Source organism: Hippoglossus hippoglossus, chromosome 6 (genome assembly GCF_009819705.1).
Source record: "Hippoglossus hippoglossus isolate fHipHip1 chromosome 6, fHipHip1.pri, whole genome shotgun sequence".
Classification (NCBI taxonomy): domain Eukaryota; kingdom Metazoa; phylum Chordata; class Actinopteri; order Pleuronectiformes; family Pleuronectidae; genus Hippoglossus; species Hippoglossus hippoglossus.
In genome coordinates, this window is record NC_047156.1 from 10,957,677 (window position 1) to 10,979,928 (window position 22,252).

General features: G+C 42.9%; 1 long non-coding RNA gene across 1 annotated transcript in view; it reads right to left on the reverse strand.

Annotated features, from left to right (window-relative positions):
• LOC117763207 overlaps window positions 1–22,252 on the reverse strand; it is a 106,126-nt gene that overhangs the window by 41,730 nt on the left and 42,144 nt on the right. The window contains exon 3 of the long non-coding RNA XR_004614128.1: window positions 21,255–21,306. This is a non-coding gene — a long non-coding RNA (uncharacterized LOC117763207). The remainder of the gene's footprint in view (window positions 1–21,254; window positions 21,307–22,252) is intronic.

Genomic DNA, 22,252 nt, shown 5'->3' on the forward strand with positions numbered 1-22,252 from the left:
TGCACCCTACACTTAAATCTATGTGTGCAAGTAAATAAAAAGCAGAACTAAATGGGTAGCCCGTGGTTTGCCTGTCTCAAATTGTTTGTGTTGACGTAGAAGCCCCTTTAGAATCTCCCTCTCTGTTTCTCTTCATCTCTTCCTTCTTTAGGTTTTCTCTCTCCAGTTCTGACTCATTCTCCATTACAAGTCCCAGGTCTGGCGTCAGACGAAGCACTAAGTCAAAAACGCCTTAATCAAATAAGCCATTTAAAGCAACTAAATGCTGCCTCTTAGTCTCCGAGGTCTCCTATTCTATTGGACTTTCACCATTTCTGCCTCTAATGAAGTCGACTGCAATGCAAGTTTTTCATAGTGTGCAGTTCTGTCACATGTTTGCGCATATATAGGATTTTAATCTTCCAAAAACAGCATCATCTCCAGTTTTGTATAAATAAGAGAAGAGCAAAGCACATGTTCATATCTCTCTGTGTGCGTATGATCCTGTAAATGTGCCGTGTATGGATAACCAAATTAAACACTGTTCATTTCAGTTAGATTCCACAAATACGTCTCCACAATGACATCATGGCTTGCAAATGATGACAGCGTGACCCATCCAGAACCTTCTCCCTTTGCATGATGTGAAACAGAAAAAAAAAATCCTATTTACAGGAGTCACTCTTCATCGGTTTTCAAAAAGTCTTCTAACCATAAAAAACAAGACATGCTGAATACTCACTTCCATAAAACCATAACTGGAACATAAGAATGTGAAACAAAGCTAAAAGCTTCTGCGATGGGATGATGCAGTTTAAATATCCTCACTATCCTAAATCTCTTTATATCTCCTTTTTGGATTTGGCCCTGACTCGGTCTGCCCTGAGTCTAACCTTCCCTCCTGCTGCTTGCTGCCCTCTCTGACCCCCTCAGCTGCCACAGCGACTTCAGCACACAGCAGATCAAACGTGAGACCACCTTTACATTACCATACTTTCTAATTGCCAACATTTTTCAGGCTGACAGTTGTGGAGATGAGCAGTGGGGAGTAGAGAGGGTCTTGGCTTAGCTTGCTGCTTTCTGTGCTCGCTGGCCTGTCTATTATTTCCCTGATGGCCCTTTAAAAGAAGCTCATCCGTCACTTTCTGACAGCATCTGTCCTTCTAACCTCTCTGTGCTGATATGAAATGGTAAAAAAAAAAAAGGAAAACAGAAAATCAGTCACTGTAATGGACAGCTCCTCCCACTGGGTGGCAGGGAGTCAGGGCTGTGACGCATGTGACTGAGGTAATTTACTGTGTGTGTGCATTAATGTGTATTTGATAGTAACAGACAAATAACGAGGGAAATACTGCAAGATCGACTTGGACAGACATGAGAAAATAGAGATAGAGTTACATTTAACAGAGAATACATTAGAAAAACAAAGAGCTGTGTATGTTTTCTTTGGTTAGCGGGCTACCCGAGTTTAGGATTCCCTCTCTGGATTGCATGATGGGAAGTGATGAAAGGTCTAAAGAGGAAAGCCCCAATCATGAGGGGCTGCAGCCGTGTGTTACTCAATGCCATGTGTGGTGCCTACTGTCGGGCACGCAGACCCTGCTCTTAGTGTAATTAATGCCCTGAGGACCCATGTAGCAGCTCCTATACCACCTAATGAAAGAAGGATGGCTGTATGCAGCAGTAGTACTCTTGCAAAGTCTTTCGCTGACAATCCCACTGTGGATTGTTCATCTCTGCCACAATACCCCACTATTATATTCAAATGATGCATGCAGTGCATGTGCACAATGGTGCCTCGGTCCAAGCGTTGTCCTGGGTTTGTTGTTCTTTATGACTCTAGCTTGCATTGACTTGTGCATGATCTTCTTGTGTATTTCTGCAGCCATGTGCATCCCACTGATGCAAATTTGTCCGTGTGCATATGTTAGTGTGTAGATCGTCTGTGCTGCCGTCAGGGACTGTGCTGTTTCAGCAGGTTCCTGTTTACAACAGACAGGCAGAGTTCACCGTGTGCCAAGCTGGCATGCTCCCTGGGATAATGAGAGACTATGCTTTGGTTTGGATTGTTGATTGTGGATTATTCAGCAACCAAACAAGCTACTGTGTGCACACATGAAGCGCACTGGGCACTAAAGGGCACGGCTAGATTAGGTCTTAGCACATGGAAATGTGGAAGGAAAATATACTGAGAACAAGAGAAGAGTTAATGCAGTAAATGTGCATTAGTTATGTCTGTGTAAACACTGGATCAGCGAGCTGGCATCCTTTAATGCATGCTCTGTGTTTCTTTCTCTCTGCAGACACAAGTGATTGTAAATGCCTTTGTCCTCTTGCCATTTACAAGTCTTCTTGCATAAATTGTTCTAATTTGAAAGAAAATGCTTAAACTGTACAAACTGTAGACAACCCTAGGTCTTATTATCATCAAGCAGAAAACATACAGTGGTTAGTTTCTTGTTTACTTTACTGGCCTTTCGGGAGGCCTTTTGGGTCTTGGCAATTGTTAGCAAATAAAACGGGAAGTCAACGAGACACAAACACCCCATATTTCACACGGTTTTAAAGGAAAACACTGACAGTGAAGTGAATATCCGCCAACACATATTATAGCTTCTGAAAAAGAAAAGGAACACACATGTGAAATTAAGTTGGAATTTTTGCAACTTGGCTCTAAGAGGAATCGAGTTAAATGATAAACAAACGAGTCTCCAAAGAAGATTTAAAAGGCAGATGTAGCGAACGGTTGTTGTGATGTGCGTACTTGCTGTAATAACAGCTGGAATGCGACAATCAATCAGCCAGTACATATTCTGCTAATATCCAAACCCGCTCCAACCATTGCACGTCATTACTCAACAGAAACACACTAAAGCCATTCAAACCTATGCTTTAAGTGGGTTGATGGTCGTGCACCTGCAGCTACATGAGACATGATGAAAACTGGATGCTACAGCGCCTCAGACTCAAACACAATGTGTTTACAGTACAGTCTGTCCGGATTACCGTTACGTTTGGGAATCGATTTGATTTGTTCACTTGGATGAGTCATTTGTCCAACTGCAGAATCAAATATCTCTTGTGGGGAAAAGAGCATCTGTTTCCGAGGGAAGACATGCATATGTAATATAGTACATTCTGTACGTCCCTACTGGTTTACACCCTTAAATGTATTTACATTTGTTTCGATGAGGTTAAGCCACTTAATAATAAGTGCAGCAGATGATGTGTCTGCAGGCTTCTTACTGACTGAGTTACAGTGAGGCAGAGGCGGACATAGAGAAAAGGATGGTATGAGATGAATGTTGGCATTAAACCCTTGCTGGGCCATATGCACACATTGAGGCAGCGTGTGGGCAAACTATGTTTGGGTTCCTCATGCTTCCCATTCCCCAAGTCATGCATGCCACAGCAAAATCACATTTGTGTCAAAATGTTTACTCAGATTTTTATATTCAGCTTGCTTACACACCTGAAAGCAACCTCTGGTTAGGAAATATTCTCAGCACAAATTAGAGAGGAAGGAGAAATCGGTTGCACACTGCTCCCTTGTGCATTTCGCCCTGCTGTCTATTTTGGCCTCGCAGATGGTTTCTTTCCAGTAGCATATTTGTTGTAGTAAAATTCACCTGGCTCAGGAGCTGAAATCAGTGGCAACTGCATTTCCAAGGTGATCTTATAATTAGTGTCGACTACTTTCCAGTTCTGAAAAATGCTGGTTTGGTTTGAAGGTGAGGGAAAGAGCTCGCTGTAAGCTCGCTGAATTTTTTCGAATAATGGAAAAAATCAGTTATTCATTTATATGGAAATGAAACAATATACTTTTACCATCTGTCAAACACTCCACTTAGAATACCTGCCAAAGTCAGTCCTATTTCTGCCAGCATCAATCAGCGTGAACTTGGTTGAGACATGCAAGGCAGAGATCCAACAGGACGCAGCATGGGTCCCCACTGACAGGCCTGGCTGACGTGATTCACAAGGTCAATGATGAAACATGTAACGAGGAACATGCCACAAAACCTCACCGTGTCACTCCGAGTCTGCTGAGAGCAGCCACTGCGTACAGTAAGGTGCGCTGATCACATCTGAATGAGCTGTATTCAGATTTCGATGAGAATGTCCATCACTCTTATGCACATGCAGCAGTGGTATGTAGCGGTTAGTTTTGGTTTTATGTGCTTCAGATCATCTGTTAATGTGAATGTATTTGTGAGAAACTATTTTAATTTCCCCCTTTAATTACAAACATACACACAAACTCTGCAGAGACACACACACTGCAAATCTACAGCACATCCCAATGTCACATAAACACCAACCAGACTCCAAAAGCTGTATTTTGACATCACAAGCAACATTCAACTGCACACGTGCACACACATGCACAACTTTCGTTGCCGCTCCAATATTATCATTTAACTCAGACCTTTCTCACAGTTAACATTTTGACTTGCCATCACAGAAACAGCAGTGTGACAAATAACATTAGTTGTGGCTGCGCTCCATTCAGGTGTGCTGGTTCCAGGGCTGTGGTAATATGCACGCTCGCCCACTGGCACGGATTACTGGCGCTGAATGGAGCCATCATTAATGAGTTACACTTGTGCTCGACTACCCAGAATGTCTGCTGGGATAGAGACGACTGTATCCAAAGAAAGTACAATATCATTGAAATCAAATGATCAAGAGGCCACAACCCTGACAGGGACTGTGCACAGACTTAAAGGCTCACATCACAGTAACAACACGCTCACAATGACAACGGTTAACTCACATAAAGTGTAAGGTATCAGTTTTCAAGGTGTAGCCTGATGTATTGTTGCACAAAAGAAATGTCTTAGCTCTGAAGAATCCCGTAGCACAAATACTTCACACTACCAGGATTATGTAGCCTCTCGCACACAAACGCTGCATCCACAGGAACATTCCTGGTGGCAGCACAAGCGGGAACCTGCCAGGCCCAGCATCCGACGAAGGGCGGGAGGTGACTGCGAGAACAGAGCCGTCTCAGGGACCCAGGACAGCATCATCATTATGAGCCCTCGGGGTAAATAACCCAGCGTTAATGCAATACGGCGCAGCCTGGCCGGGGCTCGCCAACCCTTGTCAATCGGGCCTCAGATAGCGCGGCCCGCAGCGCCCGACATCTCGACAAGTACACAGGAAATCCAGATAAATACATAAATAAATAAGAGTGTTGTAGTTGGCAGGCCCGCGTTGTTTGAGAATACCTCCTGTTTATTTGGATTGCTACTTGAAGCTCCGCGCACTGCCGGACATTCGGTGTCTATGTGGGTCTTTCACACGGCGAGAGCGAGGCTGAATATGTGGGTTTGACGATCACGAGGCCAATTGAAATTCACCACACTTCGGGTGTCGAATGTTTAGCTTGTGGAAATTAATGTTGACATTGTGCATCATTATGGTTAGTGCTGTCGCTGCTGCAAAATACCTACGAACATTTGAAATACACGCAAAAAAGGGAGGGTCATCATATCCACGTCATGCAAATCTGTTTTGTTTTCTTAAGGTTTTGTGATATCTGTCATGATAGATCTCTATCTGCACGTACAGTTTAAGTGAATGTGCGTTTATTTGCACAGCTCAAAACATTACCAAAAAGAAAATCACATTTGGACAGACTCAACAGCAGCAACGTCTTTCCAGAAACAATGTCCCTGTTTCTTTGGATAATCCACAGACCTTACTGTCAACAGTTTGGTAAAAGAAAAATAGTTCCACTGAAAACTTTGACAATGAGGTCTGTGGATTTTACAGAGAAAGAAAAGAAAAAAAAAAAGGTACTGCTGAGTTTTTCAAATGTCATTTCTTAAAGCTTTAAGGAAAATTCTAACGTTTGAAGTGAAAAGAAATCCAGTAGATTTAACTGACGATATCTTCATGGCAAGAATATCAGTACGGCTAAGTCGCAAAATGTTTGTTTTGGTAATTTGGCTGAACCGACACGTAGATACCAAACCAATGCAACAATCAAATGGATCTCCTGCCTCTCCCTTTGTGAGGTACCTGTCTTTTATTGACCACGTTGCCCTGCTTTGATTTGTTTTAGCGTCAGATCCTTAACACTCTGAAAAACGCTGCACATGATGTCTCAGACTAACAAAGTCTGCATGTTGGGAAATGTACGGTCTGCCAGTTTCCCCCTCTCCTCTGTTGTTCTATTCTTTACTCTGCCAAAGCTCTGGAGAAGAGGAGGGGGTGGGGGGCGGTAAGAAATCCCCTAGCGAATGACAGCCGAGACCTGGGACATGTTTTAAATTTGGACACTAATGTTGGCTCTTTTTTTACAGCCCTTCTGTAATATGTTTTATGTGCCTCCCAAATATTGGAACAGGGCTTGCATCCCTTATCCCCCCCCCTGCCCCGCCCCCTTATATCCATCTCATACATCACACGGAGGAGCTGGATGTCAACGCGTCCTGGGTCTCCTGTACTTTCTCCCACTCAAAGGTCTGGCGGCTCATGCACCGGTATGAAGCAGCATCGGGAGCAAGGAGAAGAGAATAGATGATGTGAAATGGGGGAAGAAGCAAAAAAAAAAAAGAGAGGTAGAGTGAAGAGCATAAATCCTCACATTTATGTCTTTTTCAGTGAGAGTGAAAGATGTTTAGAGAGAGGGGGGAAGGAGAGGTCATCATCTGTTGAAAGCATCCAAAGTGTTGACAAGTGTTTTTTTTTTTACCAAGGGCGCCTTTAATTAGCAGCAGAGCATATTTGTGGACATGACATTGAAAATCTATTCTCAATCGCGGTTGGAAAGAAAAGGGAATGACTCAACCACCTCTATTTACCAATAATGCACTGGAGTTCGTTTCTCTCATCAGCCGAAATCTGTACTAAATGTTGGTTTGTCCTCAGAGAACCTTCTGTTTCTCTGAAAACACCTGAACTTTATGAGTAATATTTCAGTAAACCTCATATCCCGAGGGTTAGGGTTAGCATTTAGGGTTAGGGTTTTTCATAATAGCACTGTCGCCTCACAGCACGAAGGTTAACGGTTTAAATCCCGATCTGTTTGAATGTTCTCCCTGTGTTTTATTGGGTTTTCTCCTGGTTATCGAGCTTCCTCCCACAGACCAAAGAAATGCAGATTGGGATTAGGTTAATTGGAGACTCTAAATTGCCTGCAAGTGTAAATGTGAGTGTGATTGGTTGTTTGTTGATCCTTTGATAAACTGGGTGTAACCTCCCTTCCGATTTCCGCTGGGATTGACTCCAGCTCCCCTCGAGACTCTCAAAGGAAAAGCAGTAAAGGAAATGGCTGAATGGAACTTCGTATTAGAAATTAAAATGATGCTAATCACAAGGCAAAGTGTGTAGGAATATAAAGATGTCCTCCATTTCATAACTAATCTAAAACATATTTAAAAAATCCATGCAGACACACACACACACACACGATGTATATAAATACAGTGTGAATAACGTCGGGGTTCAGGGGCAACTCCTCTCATCTCCCTCCCCTGGTGAAAACAGGCCTTCTCTCACCATGGCTGGATTAATGGTGAACACATGTTCGGAGGAGGTCACTGTCTTCCAGTGGCTGCAATTTAGCATTAGTGGAAACAATCAGATGGAAACAGCTCCGCTCCCATTCTGCCTTTCACTTAACTCCCCTCCTCCGCTGAAGCCCTCCCCTCATTTTAAACCCCACTACTTCATTTCCCTCAAATCACCAGTCGAATTGTCGGGCTCATGCTCTTTCCTACACGGTTGGTGTGGTTTGTCTCCGAGGAGGAACATAAACAAGACCGACACTCAAATTGGGGGGAGAGAGAGGGGAGGAGAAGGGCAAGATGAGTCTCTGGATGCTGGAGACCGAAGCGCTGCGGCAGGGAAACACTCTGGCAGTCAAGCACTTCGCTGGTCCAACATTAACAGTGACAGGCTGTATCGCACACGCATGATCCAAAAATATATGTTCTCTGCAACGGCCTCGGCGTGGCAGACTAGACGGACACGCACACGTGCGCGTACGATATCACGATAATCGCTCACAACCCAGGCTACTGTCATGGAGGTATGAAAGGCGGCCAAGGACATGGGAGAACCGACACCAAACCAGAACAAATAAACCGCACCGTAAGTTTTTCCCCCGCTGCGGGAACTGAGAGAAAAGGGGAGAAAAGCTGAAAAAATGGAGTGGAGTGAGAAAGAGAAAATCTACAGGGCTTAAAAGGGGCGAAAAGCCCACAGCACGTGGCCGAGAGTGTGCCTCGCATGCAACTGCTTCCCCACCCACTGAACCAGTCTCCAACATGCTGTGCTAGCAGGGCTGGGGATGGAGTAAGCTGGAGCTGACACTGCAAGACCAGATAACAGATATCCAAGCAGCAGTGCACCGACTTATAGGGAGAGTTCAGGACTTGATTTAAGAGCAAAGGAAGGTGAACAAGGCAGGAATATTTCAGGGAAAAGTGGCCATGACGGAAAAAATGAGGAAACATTTGAGCAATAAAGGAAACTGCAAAGATGAGGTTCACATGCAAACGGAGCGAGAAGAATGGAAATGGTTATGTGCTGCGTCTGAGGATGATGTGCAGTGTCTATATGCAACTTTAAAGTAATGAGCTTTTATTTACAGCTACACAAATTGATTTAGATAAACAAAGACTACATGTACTGTGAACGGGGTGACTCACAATGACAAACAGAATCATCACCCTGTTGCTCTACAGAGAATTTTGAGCATCTCTCAGCAGCAAATGCAGCTGTTTTCAGAAACAAATAAATACCCTGTGCACTGCCAGCTTGGTTGCTACAATGAATACCTGTGTGCAGTGCAATATTCAGCCTGCTCATCCATAAAGTTGTTACTGTCCATGCAGACAGTCAGACCTATAGTTTCAGCTGCAGCACATACCTGCCAGTGTCATGCAATGCAGTTGTCTCTCACACGAGAATGTCTCTTTCACTCTTAGTCTGTGTACATCTAACCTGAAAATTGTTGTGCATGAGAGCGACCTTTGTGCGCGTGCACATGCACCCCCACTACTGCAATTGAATTGATTCTGTGGGGAAAGGCTGCAAAGAAATTGAAAAACAATTGCTGGATTTGCTCCAACATTTAATGAGTTGTTCCTTGGGCCACGTCCCACCCCTCAAAAACGTTTCATGAGAATCTGCTCAGCATTTATTGTGTAATCCTGTTTACAAACAAACTAAAATGCTGATGAAAAAATAACCTCCTTGGCTGAGGTAATAAACAGATGCTTCGTAAGGAAAACTATTTCCTGACACTTATATTGCCACGACCCCATGTCACTAATAAAACAACCGTTTCTTTATCCTCAACCGTTTACATTTATGTGCTGAACAATTCAGCTCAACTTAGACACTTTTTTATAATACAAATAAACAATATTTTTATTTATTTATATTGACACTGCACATTCAAAGCAGCTGTGGGTTTCTGTTTTTACATGTTGTTCATGTCTCCATGCAGCATGAATATATTGTAAACATGTACATTTTGCTCTTTAAAACAGTTCCAGTCTAGCGTCTCTTTTGGGGGGGGGGGAAAGGTCAGCCCTGAATCCACCTTCAAAAACAACCAGTGACATTATCTCCACAGGGGGAACATTGCTGCCGACCAGACTGGGTTTCGAATGCGTCCCAAAGTGTGGGCCAACTGGTGAGGGGAAGAGAAAAACTACAATTAGACGAGATGTTATGGTGATGGGAGGCAGGGCAGATTAGGGGCTTGGGCTGTGTGTGTGGACTGTGGACGGTGGGGTAAAGAGGTCCATGCCTGACCTCAGCTGCTGTTGCGGAAATTAACCCGACAATTATCCAGGACGTATTTCCCTAGTGCTCCCAACACTCAGTGGCCAGCCTTTACGACCTTAGGAAACTTTCTGTGTTGTTGGACTGTGGTGACTTCACTGTAGCGTGCACTAGAGCTCTGCTATAACCCAAAAGCATGACATCAGGGGTAAAGAGAGTTTAAAGAGCGGTGCAGCTTCTACATAGTAGTCAGCATAGATCGTAATGTGTTCGCCTGCAGGAGACAGACTGATGAGGAGTTGAAGTCAAAAAGGAATAAACAAGTCGTATTAGGTTCAAACCTGCCAACCAACCAGGGCCTTTCTGTTTCTATGTTCTCTCCATGTGCATGTGGGTTTCCTCTGGGAACTCCTGCTCCCTCTCTCAGTCCAAAGACATGCAGGTTAGGTTATCTAGTGACTCTGAATTGGTGTAAATGTGAATGGCTGTTTGTCTCTATTTGTTGGCCCTGTGATGAGCAGTATAATTGATGGCTGGACGGAGCTCTCTGTTTAAACTATGGTACTGTATGGCTGAGTCATATCAACACTGACTGTGATAGAAATATGTGCTCCATAAAGAAAAGGAAACAGCCGCATGCAGCTGATACGGTACATTGCTTAAAAAAAAAAATGAAACAAAGCCAGCAAGAACAAAAGATTCAAAAATAGGAACATTAAATGGATTCTGGAATGAAACCTGAATAAAGAAAGAAATGAGCACTCCCCTTAGACTAAATGTCAGGACAGAAAGTCACATGAAACATAAAATCCTTAAACCTTCTTTGGCCATGACCTGGATGAGATAGTCCCAAATAGAGCTACGCTAAGTCTCCTACATCAATCAGACTGATGATGTAAAGTATGTTATCAAGTACCTATGCTTTGATAAATGTTCTGTTTCAGATTCTAAACGTATGGTCCATGTGCTCGGTTCACGTTGAGGTCATCTTTATCCCCAAGGGGATGAATTGACTTATTACCTTCGACAAGGAAGTTGTGTTTTTCACCCGTGTCTTGTTTGTTTGGAAGATTTCCACCAAAGAACAGAACGGATTTCTACAAAACTGGGTGAAAGGATGTCTTTCAACATTTTCACTCTTTTCACAGAGAATAATTCTTGATGGAAAAAAAAGGAGACAAATTTAGGGAACTGATATCTATGAGTGTGAAATTTGGTGCAGCTTGATTGAATTCAGGTGGTATGTGATATAGATTACAGATAACCACTGATATGAAAAAATAAAACCATATTTTTGCAATTTTCTGCAGGCCAAAATTATAGTTGAAAAAGTAATAAGGCATCCTACACACACACACACACACACACACACACACACACACACACACACACACACACACACACACACACACACACACAGCAATACGAGCCGAGCAGAGGAAAGGGGAAACAGGTAATGCTTCTCAAACTGTGAGCCAATCACAATGATGTTAATAGTCAGTCACGGACAGTCGAATACCTTAGTGTCAGAACTGGGGGATTTCCTAACTTTAGCTATTTTTACAACTGCATTTGATAGAAGCGTTTTGCTTCAGAAAGAGCCTGAATGATGACATGAGCCAAACTGGACTAAGCTCGAGACTGACGTCAGCCAGGATTAAAGTAAATAGATGCCCATATTTAATAAGCCAGATCATTTGTCAAGTGCATTATTCATAAGTAAAACAAACGCTCTGTCAGTTTGTCTTGGGGAGATTTTTGTGGAAAAACACCGACAATGCAGAAACATGAGTGCAAGACAACATACAGGACCTTGAATTTAGCACAAAAGAAAATATATTATTAACATGATATCACCTGTTGACTATAAAAACTGAGGAAACAACCTGATGCTGTCATTCAAACCAAGTGTTCGAGACATTTCACTCATCAGATGCTGTTGTAATACAGTTGAAGTATCATTCATTTCTCACAGGCAACAGAGCACGATTAATAATCCATGATCCATGCCAGTGAAACCATATGGCCGTGCAGGACGAGATCCAGCAGTGGAATTGCTAACATTAGTCCTTCTGCGGCTGCAGGAGGGGGAGAATTGGACAAATATGCAGGGCAGCTCTGCAGTCGTGCTGAAAACACTGAAATGGGCCGATAGATTCCAGACAAAAAGAAGTGCAACAAACAGAAATCCACGTGTCTGTTTTTGCCATCATTAGCATGCAAATGGGAAACAGAAACGTAAACATGACAACACAAGTTTTCCAGAGGAAAGTGAGAAATAAAACATCGAGCAGCCCAGACTAAAAAAAGATCCAAGGGTTCAACAAGACAGTACAGTCCATGCTCTGCTGCTCCAGATCACAGCAGACTCCGTATCTGCCTCTTACAGACAGTGGCCCCCATTTTATCCACAGATCTGTGTTTGCATGTTCTACAAGCATGAGTGCAAGGCAGGACATGTCTTTGTGCTGCAGTGAATAGGCCAATGATGTGTTTACAAATGTGTTGCACCCAATCCCTCTCCTGCACGACCCCCCCCACCCCCACCCACTGAGCAATGACATCATAACGAGACGGACATTAGAACCATAATATTACTTCTATCTTTTGACAAACGCGGTGTTAACAATTTGAATAATATCTTGTGTCCCAGTAGACTTTCCTCCTGGTGTAATAAAATAACATCTGAAAAACCTGCACCTCATAAATAAGGCTGGAAGCGTTTTTCCATCATTATGCAGCAGCACACCGTCCATGTCAGTGTGATGGTCACTCGGGAGGAGATACTAAAATCTACAGTAGAAATTATGTATCAGTAAAATATACACTCTCTGGACCTCATAAATTCAATTATTATTGACAAGGGGCTTAGGTGGAGGTGGTGAAAAGTTCAGAAACAAATGTCATTATCATTTGTGTGGGGGAGTTTTTTCAACTCTGAATACATAAGACACCAAGAAGGCAAAACTTGGAGAATCTCAGTGATCACTTTCAGTAGCAGCCATTTTGTGTGTCTTTACCATGGACTATATATAACAATGGACCAGGTGTCTTCACTTCTTCCCTCTATCCAGAAATGAGGCCAAAATATCCTGGATACAAACAACATGATATTACGCCAAAGACATTTTGAGCCAAAATCTGTGGCGGGATGGAGCCGCGGCAGCGAGGTCCCTCAGATACACGCACTCGAACAATCGCGAGTCACTCACCGCTGTCAATCTTACCGTTTCACCACATTTCTATACCATCAAATAACTACTCACACCCGACTAACCCCAAAATGTACTCTTGAACATGGAAAAGGCAGGGTTCATGAGCTATACTGCAGCCAACCACCAGGTGGTGATCAAGACAATTGGGCTTCACTTATAGGAAGCTGTCATGCCTTCAATCATTATACACAGACAATGATCTTTTCACAAGACTTCAGTCACTGAAGTGCAGTTTTGGCTACAAGCCACAATAATACATGTTATGTTATTACACAGTGAATGAAGTTTTTATCTGTCATTTTTCAGTTTTTATTTCTAATACAAATATATATGTTGTAAAATGGCAAAAAAAAAAAAGAATGGTCTAATTCAATGCAACAGAGGGACATATATTCAGACTTTAAGCCTCGAGCAGGGTCGATTTCCAAAGACACTAGATACAGCATTTCCCATAATCAGAATCATTTATATACTATAGCTAGGAGGATATAAAACACACCAAAGCCGGCCATGCTGTCAGACCTTGATAGCCCATTAAACTAATTTGGTCTTGAGTATTTTACCTACTGATGTAATATAAAGGAAATAACTGCCACTGAACATGCGTAATGTATTACTGTATGCACTGGAGCAGTCAGACCTTTAAATCTCAGCAGTAATATTTGGAGCGCAGAGCAGCAGATTTAAATCCCCGGAGACAGACTCCCTCCCCCCCCACCCACACACCAGCAGTGTTTGTTTTCCATTCCTAGGATGTCAGTAGACATGGCAGCAGAGAAGAAACAACCAGAGCTATGTAGGAAATAGCTTCAAAAATAAATCTCTTTAGGTGTATTATTAGTTGACATAACAGTTCCAGTCCTATCGATGTCATAAGCAGGAAACTGATAGGGTGGTAAAACTGGCAGCGATGTGCGAATCCGAGCATTCATAAATGTAGATTTATGAATGGCCCGAGCTCGACTCTGCAGCTCGGCCCGCTGCCGTTAAATGCTTTTGGGTGGTGTGGCATTTTATAGTGTACTGTGTTTAACTACGTTTAATAATTGTAGTTTTACTGCAGTACATTGGGCATTTCATTGCTCAAGGTGTATTGCTTACCAAGTCTTTTACAGCATTTTGTAGCTGGCAGCGTGCTGCAGCGTGGTAGTATGGTCCACATCCAAACATCATACTACCACGCTGGCAGTGTGCTGCAGCGTGGTAGTATGGTCCACATCCAAACATCAATCACACCAGTGAGTTTGATCAAACAAAGCTGAAAACTGCCTTAAACGAGTAGGTGTTTATGAGCTTTGTTAATAACATATGTATAAATAGTTCCTTGACAACCGTGGATTATTGCTTTTGCAGTATTTTTTATTCTTTGGATTAAAACCCTTGATAAGGAGAAACTAATTGATTCATTGCTTGGCTGTTAAAAGTGTGGTTTGTCTCTGTCTTTCTTTTTAATGACCTGTTTGATAGATGGTACAGTCCTTCTCTTTAAGTATTTTCCCACAAAGGTTGAGGTGAGGGAGGCGAGAGCATGGAGAGACGGGCAGTGAAGCAATGAGTATGAAGAAAAACCAGGAAGCAGGGAAACTAAATGAAGGAGAGAAGAGGAAGCGGACATGGAAACGTAAGAGTAAGAAGTCATGGAAGGCTGGAGAAGAGAACTCCATTCATTAATGCATAAAGTAAATCCTAGCATGGGGGAACGCTGTGGCCTGACCACTGAGAGAGCCCCGGCAGAGAGGGGTATAGTCCAGAGTCAGAAGGGGGGAAAGTCCAGGGGGGCAAATGGGGGGTATGGGTCTTTTCCAATACTTCAGAAAAACAAATCAGTCTTTAATTTTCCTCCTCCTCCCTCGATGCTCTGGCCCTCGCTCACTCAGCCAAGGAAGTGATCAGTGAATGCTCCGGAGCTGAAGGCAGAGGCAGGCCCCGTCTTGCACAGACTCATTTGCCGATGGCGTCACTCTGGAAAATGCATGTCCATCTATAATTTCAAACCTGTATCATATCTGTACCTCAGAGCCTCTCTCTGGTGTGTGATTAAGTGCACGGCAGAGGAAAAGCACAGTTCAAATTCAATGTTGCATTTGTTATTCTTTAATAAAGCTTGCTTGGCCTCAAGTGTTCAGACACGTATTCGGTCATGAAACACATTTTATAGATATTTTCGCAAAACTTTTAGGGATGCTTAAAATTGGAATTATTATTTTTCAAGGGGCATTTCGGTCACTTTAATGCCATCATGGACACAATCATATTTAATAAGTTAGATCATTTCCCGAGCGCATATCCTCATTTTCCTCAAGTAAGCTACCCTCATATTTTTCCACATTAGCATCAATTTATGAATATGAATGAAAGCTTGTCAAAGAAATTCCATATCACTCCATTTTCCACGCTGATTGCTGCTACTCAAGCATTCCAGACGAGCGCATGTCATTAGGTCTGCCTTATCCCACATTAGTCTCCATTACCGAGACATGGTTTAATGATTCCACTCACTAGCTCCGCAAATTAGCCCACCGCTCCTTTTCCCCTTCACGCGCGCGCACACACACGCGCGCGCACACACACACACACACACACACAGTTCAGATATGGCTCTATCTCTGACTAACTCTTCCCAAGCTGTTTAACGCATGCAGGACGTTCAGAAGCCTGTAAAATGTAAAGCTTATAATGTCAGTCACATCTGACTCACATTTCATTCGGTGATTTACTGGTCGACAGTTCCTGCTGAAACCCACCCAGCACTACAGAGAGAATGGAATGAAATCTAAACATACATCAGCTCACGGGGTCCCTCTGCAGGGTTAACCTCTGGGACTGTGCGCACACGCACACGCACACACACACACAAAGACAAAGGCCAACGATGGATATGCTGTTCAAAAGACATGTCTCGCCAGATATATTGTGGCTTTTACTGCTGTTGGCTTGTGTTCCACTTAACGCCCTTTACTTTTACACACACAGTATATCACTCAGCTGCCTCTCAGCTCACTGCACTGCTTAACCAGTGGGTCAACGAGCCAGTGGGAAGCCCTGAATGTCATTGGATCTGGGGTCAGCTCGCAGGGCAAAGAGAGTGTTGGATTACTCCCTGTGATACCGCAACAATCACATCAACGCTTTGACGTATGTAGGTTTCACTTACACACGTCCATGCATGTTGCAGACGTGAAGATTGAGATACATCCATAGAATATACAGAGGCTGAAGCTGAATATTTTTGAAATTATTACCTCCACCAAAGAGGTTATGTTTTCATGACATTTGTGGAATATGGGTCAGGTAAATATTTTTTTTTTTGTTGCTTTTTCTTTAATATTGTGAGAGAGTGCATTTTTTTTTAACATTTTTACTAATTTCTCAGGAAATAATTCACGGATCTTGATGATAAACAATTAGGAACATTAATGGGAATTATTTTTATGAGTTTGTGCAATTTGGTGCAGATCGGATGTGATGAATTTCGCTGATGTACGCACATCCATTAACAAAAGAACAAGCAGTTAAAGAATCAAAGACTATAAGTAAACACAACCACTAATCTGACATGTGCCAGTTTTTGGTCGTCGCGACACAGAAGAGCCACCCAGTGAGAGCACTAGTCTATTCACATTAACAAACATGTTTCGTGTGGCACCAACCCATAACCATAAATATGTGTTCATGCATGACATATCCAGTTTAACCTTCATCATCAATTCTTGTATGTGGGCCGAGCAGAACCCGCAGCAGTAATGAGTGTTTGGAGACTTGGTGGCACATGCAGGGGGACAGCTCGATGATCCCCAGGGGAGGCCTGAGTCATATCCAGCTGAGCAAACAGATGAGGCTGTGGTCCAGACTCTTTCAATAAGGCTGAGCTCTGAGCTAACACACAAACTAATGCAGGCCAGGAGGGCAGGAATTGGCAAGTTGTCTCAAAATGCACAGCCCCGATTAAGTTCAGCAGGTCGGTACAAAACCCACAAGAAAAATACAAATAGATGTGGGGAAATAACACTGTGCAGAATAGGTTGTGGAAAGATTTTAAGCTGGTTATAAGTTTAGAATAGTTTACATGTGTTTTCTTTGTTTTATAACATTTTAACAGCGCTTTTCATTGAAGAAAAACACATACATATTCATGTTAATGTGTCTTCTGCAGACATATTCACTATAAACTCACTATTCCAGGGGCCACAAGATTAGATGTGATGGCGAAAATTACAGCTCGTCTTCTGAGAACTCAGGATTCAGGATAAAACCTTCTACAAATGCAAAAATGTCAGTCTTACCATTAATAGAATGATACTCTATCTGCAGAGAACCAACCTCAACACCACAGGGGTAGTGTTACATCTCAACACACCAGGCAGCATGGAAAAAATTCACTTTGGGGCCATCGTGGTCTTATTAGGACCAGTTTGTCTCTTCTGGCATGAGATACTGTCACATTGACGCTTTGGGTTGGACCCTCCTCCTCTAGCTGACAGGCAGGGCTGGTTAGTTATAATTAAAAACATCACACCTTCCAGCTGTAAGCGAACCCACGGCTGCGCACAAGACGCACAGAAATATTCCTCACACACACTGAGCGAGATCTGTGACACAGGCCTTATATAACACGAGCCGGTTATGAAAGTTCTGTCAACACTACGGCTCCTCTGAGCTCAGGATGATTGCCGTTCTGCTCTAGAGACCAGGATGGTGACTCAGAGAAAAACTGTGCCGTCGAGTGTCCGACTCGTGTTTTTGTGCCTTAGGTGATCCATTGATACTAGAGCAGCGATCTGCCTTAGTAAATGAATTATCTCAACCAAATGGCTGCATGTTTTATCTTTTTTAGTGAACAATAAGACCCTTAAGGCTCAGTGGGAAACAAAATGACTTGTTAAGAAGGGGCGTCTCTGCAGAGAGGACAGTCTTCAAGTGAAAACAGCTGAGAATTGATACAGTGCAATCATCACCAGGCCTGGGAAATTAGGCAGGAACTTTAATGTGAACCGCCTTGATGAATTACCATATTAAATCTATGTTGTGAATCTGTCTTTCATATACAAATTGTACATAAATATGACCTTTTTCCTGCTTGTTGACTGCATACCATCACAGTGACCGTAACATCACGGTTCCTATCCCACATCTGGCATCAACTAAAACCATGTGTTCAGATAAACTGGACTAACTTTACTGTAAGGCTGATGAGTTTCATAGGTGGAGCAGATATTCTTGAAGTGATTCTCATTGTATGTATCAAAGACACTTGATTAAAGGTGGAGTTGTTTTGATACCAGCATAGAAAAGGCCTCCGTCACTACCGGAAATGCCGTGTTGGGCCATCGGTGGGTAAGTGAATCGATGTATGGATGAGATACGTGTTAAAGGTCAATAAATGAATTGTGCAGTTTTTATTTCTCTTCTTCACCGCTCCAAAAAAGCATTTGCACTGTACAAGTAGGCTACTGTTTTTAGAGCAGCCAAGAAGTGACTTCTGGTAGCCTAGCATTAGCCAGAGTTACCTAAAATGTTAGCAGTTTGGTAATATGTCAGGCCGTAAAGTCCCACAAGTAAAATGGAGAATGCTCTAGTTTTGCCAATCACAAAACTAGAAATAGTCCATACAACAATGATAGTAATAATCACTTAGATACAGGGATAGTAGCATATAGCTAGCAAAATATGTAATATACGTTGTCATTTTTTATTCTTTGATATCTTACCAGTAATCGGCCGATATGCAAAGTCCAGGTATTGCAATCAGTAGGGAAGGGAACAAGGGGATCAGGACATCTCTAGTTTAAGGATAAAAGTTATTTAAGTGGACGATACAAATGATAGTTTATGTGCAGAGAACCGAGAATGAACTGTAGATGACAAGAGCAGCGACATTCCTCCTCATAGTCAGCTTCTGCCTGACACGTGCAAAGTGAGGAAAGATTTTGTCCCATAAGAAATCTCAGAATCTCCTTGGTAGCAAATAAGCCATAAAATGCAGAGGCAAAAATCTCCGGCATCTGCTTTTCAAAAGGGCCATCAGGGAGTCTCCACTTTCTCTTGGTTATATCAACAATGGAGCATTAAAGTCCAAATGCCTTTAACAGTACGACTACCGCGTGGCCACTAAGACGGTTTCTTCCCCGCCTCTTTGCACAAACTCACCCTATAGACTATAGACCATGTTAGCTTAGTAAACCTACGTCCTTAAATGACCAAACCCCAAATCGCTTCGTAACTGTACACGTTGTCGGTATAAAACGTTTTCAGCAGTAATTTACCCAAAGAAATGGGTGATATGTCACTACAATGAGGTCTAATAAGGTTTCAGATTGACCAAATGTTGGTGGTGGAGAAGTGATAAAAGTTGCACAGAAAATTAACATTGGCAGAAAAGGCTAACTAAAGGATTTATGAGGAAATGCGATTCAAGGCAGCGGAGAGGGTGAGAGGAGGGACAGTTCTATGTTCTTTTGAACGTTCCCAGCCTGAGAAAAGACAACACCAGCTCTTGTTAAATTTGTTTACATCTTTCAAGCAACTCATTGTTTTTAACAAGGCCAAGAATTTTCTCAAAAGCAGAAAAATGAGCTTTGTTTTTATTTGAGAGAGAAAGGGAAAGTGAGCATTTCCCTCAATGTGAGCCAGCGCGCGTTTTATTAGAAGTGATAGCACATGTGTCTATGTATGTGTGTGTTTGTGTGTGTGTGTGGGAGGGGGAGCAGAGCGTGTGCGTGCGTGTGTTTACACAGCTGGAAATAGAGAGCGGAATCACTTCACCTGGCGGTGGTTCCTGGGGTGTCCGCTGTGATCCCATTAAAAAAGGCAGACAGGCTCTGGCACCCTCTCCAGAAAACAAGAGGACTTCACTTACCAAAATATCCCCACATTAGAGCTGGAGAAGCTCGGGCCAAATCCCTACAAACCCCTCATGAATTTACTTAGGGGGCAAATGGTTCCTTCTCTAAACTCCTGATAGCTGATTGCTCTGGCAGGGTGAAGGTGGATCTGCTGAGTGGCCTCCAGCCCAGTTTCCACTCCATTCAAGTTTCCACTCAGACCCAGACTTGCCTCCACACCTCCCTCTCGTCTCTCCTGCTCTCACTCCAGCCCACCCTCTTCACATCCTCCTCCACAGGCCCGGTCCTAGAGCCAAAAACACTCATGCTAGATTTAGTGTAACTTCCATATCAGAAAATGTTTTAGTATCTATCCCCCTCTGACCGTCTATGCCGCTCTCTCTCCCTCTTTACGCTTCCCACCGTCAGCCTGTACCTCAGCTGCCTCTGCAGCTTCCTGATGTCGTGACTGAGGATGACGAGGCATCCTGCCGAGTTCAGTTGTGCTGCAGATCAAACCAAACTCATGTACCCCTGTTGGGTTTGTGTATCCATCTTACTAATAGCACATCTGAGTCATCGTTTAGAGATTCAGGAGAGAGAACTACATAACTTGGTCCAGCATTACTCTTTTGACCCCAAGCCAACCTCAGCAGCACCATACTCAGCCTGTCTGCATGTCTTTTTTTCATTTTTCCTGGAAAAAACAGAGGCTTTAATGACTCTGATGTGATACCAAGTGCTGAAGATTGATAAGCCTCTAGAGCTCACTCAAAACGTTCTCTCTCTCTCTCTCTCTCACACACACACACACACACACACACTCTTATCCACATACCAAAACAAACAAGTGTGTGCTTTGCGCTGCCGTCTGCAGAGCACGAGGCCAAGCTCGTTGCTCACTAATCTTCTGGTCACTGTCCTGCAGTCAAGGGAAATAAAGTGGGGAGACCAGAAACAATTAGCTGTGAGGCTGAGAAGGGGGATAGCGGTGCGGTCATGGAACGTGCTGTGGTCCAGCAGCGCTGTAATGCGGATCAAAGCGACACAAAATGTACTAAGTCTCTGTTTCGTTAGCCTCTTGTCCCGGCTCTGCTCGGTTTGCAGGTCCGATTGAGCCGCAGCTGAGAGCAGATCACTGGCTGCTCACTTATCGTTTGTGTGTCATCCAGAACAATAAAATGCATATCCATACATAAACAAGCTGCCAGATCCTGCAGGGGGAAACAGTGGCACAGTTCACAGAGTGAAGCACTCTTGCATGTAATTAAAGCTACTAACAATCACAGAATCGGATTCACAAACATTGTGGGAGGTGAAGAGAGAGAGAGAGGGGAATTACGGATTAAAATGACATTTAACCACAACCAGACAGACAAAAGGCAATAAAGAAAGACAAAAGAGAGCAGTGATCATGAGTTGGTCTAAAGTATATCTGCGTACTGGCACAACATCAACAGCATGTTGGAAGAGTTGATTCAATTCATACCTGAGCGATCTTCGGCCCTTGGCTAATCAGTCGAGGTGAGGGTCAACACGGGCTGGAGGACACAAAAGGAAAATGTGTTATACAGCTGTAGCCAGATGCTGCCAATAAACTGGGTCATTTACAGGCCATTGACAGAATTCTGTAAAACCAACTTCAGCAGAAATCAGATTGACCTCTATCAGGGATGTCAAATCAAACAGAGTTCACAGGGTTCAAAGTTTAGTGGCAATATCATTTCACGGTATCAGCATGTGACAGGTTGTTTATAGTGTTTAGGGCAATTATTATTTACTATCCTTTAACATTGTTATTTATTGATAGACAGCAAAGGCGTTTTTTCTTGGCAAAACAAGAAAACAAACCGTCATATCCCTATCTCACCACAAAGCTCTCCGCAGGCAGACAGGCACATGCAAGGTCATAAAAATTTGACAGAACTTCGCAGCGGTGATGAACATGTTACAAAAATGTGGAAACTATGATTTCGAACAGGACTGAGCAAGAGCAAAGCAGTGGGGTAAATCTCTTTCGTTCCTGTGGGCCAATTTGCTTTGCAGCCAGAAGTCGTAGACACACACTAAATAAAACAAATAAGCAGCAACATCAGCTCATCCAATCACCCGAGAACAAGTTTTAATTCCAATGGAAAACACAGCAACGACCTCGGATGGGGAAGCATTCAGGGAAAAGTGTAGGTAGGTGCTGGGGGAAATGATGGGCAATATGAACAAACATCACAATAATTGTTAGTATTATTATTACGTATTATCTTGACATGGTGCAAAACTAAGCTTGGAAATGTTATGTACTGAGACAGAGTTTAATGTTTGAAGTATGAACTGTTATAGAAGATATATCAGTAACATAAAAAAAAAATTAGAAAAAATTATAAAAAATATTTTTGGCTCAAATCAAAGAAAATACAAGGCAAATACACATACAAATAGAGGATATTTAGTTTGTGTAACTTCCTTTTACATATCGTCAATGATCAATAC